Genomic DNA, 5,222 nt, shown 5'->3' with positions numbered 1-5,222 from the left:
CTCTTACAGCCCACTAGTTTCTATGATGTTGATAATCAGCCCACATTGCATGATCTATTGAGTCTCTTAAGTTGTTGCATTCGATATTTGCTTCATCATTTCCTTGATCACCATCTGGTAGATTGACAAAATGTATTGGATCAATATTATTTGGCCGGTTATCTAACCACTTCTCATCTCCGTTCATTGATCGAATGATGTTGTGCAAAACCACATCAGCCGAGGGAATCTTTACTTGGTTCTCGAATTTGTGAAAGGTCGCCACTTTGAGGATTGGAATTCACATTTTTAAGACACCCAAAGACCTTCCATCATGATTCCTTAAGATGGTGTGGCGATGGTTGAAAAGATCTTTGTAGTTTTGAGGTCTCCGGTGTCCATGTCTGAACTCCTTCAAATGGTACCTCACCTTACGGTAGGGTGCAAGGAAGGACGTTGTGTTGGCATAACCACCATCTACCTTTCCTGGAGGTACTTGAAACTTCCCTATAGGTGTGTTCATTGCAGATCTTAGAACCATCGCATCAGTTGTCGATCCTTCCCATCCAGCAGACATATAGGTTAGGTTCAGATCAAAATTGCAAACTACCATCACATTGTGGCTTAGTGCCCCTTTCCTATTTCTGAAAGTTGTGGCTTCTTACAGGTGATACAGATACGGGGATGTGGGGTTCCATCAATCGCATCTAGGCAGTTTTGTGAAAAAATAAACTACATATGATTTTCTTGAACTAAAAAATGCAGATGTTGATTTTCATGGAAGAGTTAATAGGAATCACCTTGAAGTGAGTATAAAATATGTTGTCTCCATAAATATTTGGATGTACTTGATTTGAAGGAGCCTTTAGAAATCACAAGTTGAGGGCAGTGACGATAATATCGAAGAAGCGCTCCATTACATTATGGAATGTATCGGTGCTGTGCCCAAAGAAGACTTGCAAATCCCCATATATGATGAATTTTGGCTAAGCATATATAGAAAGAACCCAAGTTTTTCCTCAACTTCGATCCTAGTATCTCGCACCAACTTTTCGGTTCTAAGATAATTTGCCAAGTCTTTGAAGATATAAGGCTCCATTCTGAATGCTACCCTACATTTATTGACCTTAAAGAAGCTCCCTGACTTTTTATGCCCCGGTTAGCAATGATATATGTTGTGGCTCAGCATCCCTCCCTCCAAGATAACCCAAATGATGTAGAGCATGGATAATTAATATCATGAGATCATCGTCAACCTCCTCCCTCTTTGATGACCCACAAGTATAGGGGGTGTATCATAGTACTTTCGGTAAATAAGAGTGTCGAACCCAACGAGGAGTAGAAAGTGTTGACAAGAAGTTTTGCTCAATGATTCACTATAAACACTACCAAACATGTTTTCAGGGATTTTTGATAGTGCAAATAAATAAAGTACGAGTAAATAAAAGACAGTAATAATAATTGCAGCGAGTGGCCAAATCCTTTCTAGAGCAAAGGACAAGCCTGTTGTTTTACTTATGATGTCTAAACGTTCCTGAGGACACACGGAATTTTTTCAAGTGCTTTCGCTTCACGCAACTGAATAATCTTTATCTGTTTGGTAGGTGTTGTATGGGTAAACCTATGCTAATGCACTACCCCAACTTGGACTAATGCGTACTTGTCATTATACCCTTTGCAAGCATCCCCAACTACAAGAAAGTAATTAAGATAAATCTAACTACAACCTTAAACTTTTAGATCCTACACTCCCTCATGCACTGGTTTTCGAACGGGGGTTTAGGTTTCTGTCACTCCAGGGACCCCAACAATAATAGCCAAATACACGATGCATTCTACTAGGCCCATAAAGGTGAAGTATCATGTAGTCGACGTTCACATGACACCACTAGAAGAATAACAACACAACTTAAATATCAAACCATTAAATATTACTGAACATAATTCCACTACTAACATCTTGATTTCTCCCATGTCCTCAAGAACTAAACGAACTACTCACAAGACATCATATGGATCATAGTCAGAGGTGATATGATGATGAATAACAATCTAGACATAAACCTTAATCCAATGGTTTCGCTCAATAGCATCAACGAGTAATTAACACCGGGAAAGTTTCCCCTATGAACTAGACACGATCAAAACCAAAATGTTATAGCGGGACGAAGTGGAGATGGTGGAGATGATGGTGTTGGTGATAGAGATGATGATGATGATCCAGATGAAGTCCAGCTTGATGACGGTGATGATGGCTATGATTTCCCCCCTCCGGGAAGGAATTTCCCTAGCAGATTTCTGCCTGCCGGAGAGCTTTTATCTCTCTGTGTTTTTCCGCCCCGTCGCAACGGCGGAATATTTCTCTGATGGCTCCTCCAGTCTCAGAGTTCTCGGGGGATGAAATATGCGAAGGGACGCTGTCAGAGGTGGGCCAAGGCCACCACACCATGCCTAGGCGCGACCAGGGGGTGGCCCGCGCCTAGCGGTGGTGTGGGCCCCTCCTGGCCCACCTCAGGCTCCCCTTTTTTGCTTCCTCCGGCATCTGGCAAAATAGGAATATCTGGGCATTTTCCGGGAGTTGCTAATCTTCAGAAATATGGTATCTTGACGGTCCTTTTTCTAGCAGAATTCCGACTCTGGCAGTTAATTCTCCAATAACCATTAAACATGCAAAAATAGATGAAATAACATAAGTATCATCTCTAAATATGAAATATATTAGTGAATAACAGTAAAGTATGATATAAAATAGTGATGCAATTTGGACGTATCACTCTTCTTCCTAATGCGATCTCTAATGCTCACATATCCGTTGCAAAGCTAGAAATAGTTGTTTTGGTTATATTTATCTCAGAATAATTATCACATGCATAGAGACATAAAAAAACATGGGTTATACTCTATAAAAAAAGTACATATAAGAGAAGAGCGTAGTCAAATAAATACCTTCAAGAAATGGATCAGGAACTATATAATTTTGTTATGCGTAGGAATTTTTTCTTTTCAGTACGTGTTCCCCAACAGTGGTATCATAGAGGTTTATGTTTAGATGACTGGCAATAGTGATATATTACCCCTCTTTGATATTTTGATCTTGGAGGTATTGTGAGACTACGGTGGAACTAACCTTTCGATATGTGTATCAAGACTAGATCGAAAATAGTGAGTTCAACAAGGCTAAATCTACTTTGCGGATGTTTGTTTTTCTCACTTTAGTCAAGCAATCAAAACTGTAACTAGTGGGTCATGTGGTTGTTGATTGATAGCTCAAAATTTAACACTATTTTACTGAAGCTTTTATGTATACTATTACTCATATTGTCACTCATTTCATGCTCCAGCTAGATAGACCTATGACTATTTTGCAAACTTACGAGTTCTTGTTCATTCTCATATGAGCTTCACATATTTAGTAGTTTTAGTAGGATTTTATTATGTTTCCATTGTCTTTGACATATATTTGGATGTTATTGGATATCATGGAAAAAGGGGGCAAAAGGGACCAAGAGGGTACAAGATGGGAGAATTACAGGCACAATACTTAGCCATATAAGTGTAGGAAAAGTGATATTTTTACAACATCTTATATTTAAGTTCTAAGGCCATGTATTGTAGCCCTTGTCCATACGAGTTCAACGAGCCAAACAACACCTCAATCCGAGTCCGGGTGAAGAAATGGCGAGCAAAATACGAAAGCATCTGCAAGTTTAACAACCATTGGTATGGGCAAACCCCTCCCGCACCACGCTCCGTTCAGTCCGTTTCATCAAATGAAAAAACATTTGTGAAGGACCGATGTTTTTCCCCAGGTTCCGTCGGTTTGCGAAACGGACCTCCAGCGCCTATATAAAGAGGGGAGGAGGCAAGGAGAGGTGTCACTTCATCATCCACGCCCTAGGGACGGAGCCCTGCTGCTCCACCGCCGCCACCATCTCCATAGCTACCGCCTCCATCAGCATCTCCACCAACACGGAAGAGGAGGAGGCTAGGATCTTGAAGGGCAACACATCGATCTCCATCATCATCATCATCATCAACGTCTCCATCACCGATCCCCTTTGTCTACTTGGTTGTGATATGAACTCTATTAGGATTTACACTTGTATGCAATTGTACCTTCATATTCATATTGCCATGATGTTGATCCCCTTCATGTATGAGTAGTCCCTTTGTTCTTGGGGAGATATAGAGAAACCCTAGTAATATTATGATGTGAAATAAAGATGTTTTATACCTTTGATCTATGAATGTGTGTTAGTTCTCTTCTTGATGTTATGTGAAGTGCACCACATAATATTTTCCTGATGGACAAGGAGGGAACTACCCTTTGAAATATGGTAGAGTGAATGGCGGGAAGTGACATTACCGTATCAGCGCTCTAACACATGGATTAGGGGGATAAGGAGGAATTCATTAAGCTCATATCGATAACCATGTGGTAAATCCCTTAATAGCAATAGTCAATATGTGGCTTGTCTAGTGGTGGACTACTCTCTCTTCATCATGGTGATGATGTTGGAGACGTTGGAGAAGGTGGAGATCCCTCCGGCGGCGGCTCCGACGGTGTTTCCCCCACCAATAATCATTGTTGGTTCTGGCACCTTTTTGGTGTTTTGGTTTTTATGCGGCCTGATGCTGTCCAGGACTGGCGCGCTGTTGACGAGGGAGGAAATGGTGTAGCTTTCCTTCGTTCCCCGGCAACGGCGCCAGAAAATATGCTTGATGTCTACGCACACTCCTTTTCCTGTAGACAGTGTTGGGCCTCCAAGAGCAGAGGTTTGTAGAACAGCAGCAAGTTTTCCCTTAAGTGGATCACCCAAGATTTATCGAACTCAGGGAGGAAGAGGTCAAAGATATCCCTCTCATGCAACCCTGCAACCACAAAGCAAGAAGTCTCTTGTGTCCCCAACACACCTAATACACTTGTCAGATGTATAGGTGCACTAGTTCGGCGAAGAGATAGTGAAATACAAGTGGTATGAATGTATATGAGTAGTAGTAACGGCACCAGAAAATAGCTTGATGCTACAACTGGCGTGTGATTGATGGTGGTAATATTGCAGGCAGTACAGATGCAGTAAAACAGTAAACAAGCGATGATTGCGGTATTTGGGAACAATGCCTAGGGATTATATTTTCACTAGTGGACACTCTCAACATTGATCACATAACAGAATAAATAGATAAATGCTATACTCTACACTCTCTTGTTGGACGATGAACACCACTAATTGCGTAGGATT

The 5,222-nt window shown here is 41.2% G+C and overlaps 1 pseudogene; it reads right to left on the bottom strand.

Annotated features, from left to right (window-relative positions):
* Nucleotides 1-456: 456 nt before the first annotated feature.
* LOC139831740 (uncharacterized) lies at nucleotides 457-4,025 on the bottom strand (annotated as a pseudogene).
* Between the last annotated feature and the right edge of the window lie 1,197 nt (nucleotides 4,026-5,222).

The sequence above is a fragment of the Lolium perenne genome, chromosome 5 (assembly GCF_019359855.2).
Source record: "Lolium perenne isolate Kyuss_39 chromosome 5, Kyuss_2.0, whole genome shotgun sequence".
Classification (NCBI taxonomy): domain Eukaryota; kingdom Viridiplantae; phylum Streptophyta; class Magnoliopsida; order Poales; family Poaceae; genus Lolium; species Lolium perenne.
The sequence above is the reverse complement of the archived record's forward strand: the minus strand, read 5'-3'. Positions and strand labels throughout refer to the sequence as shown.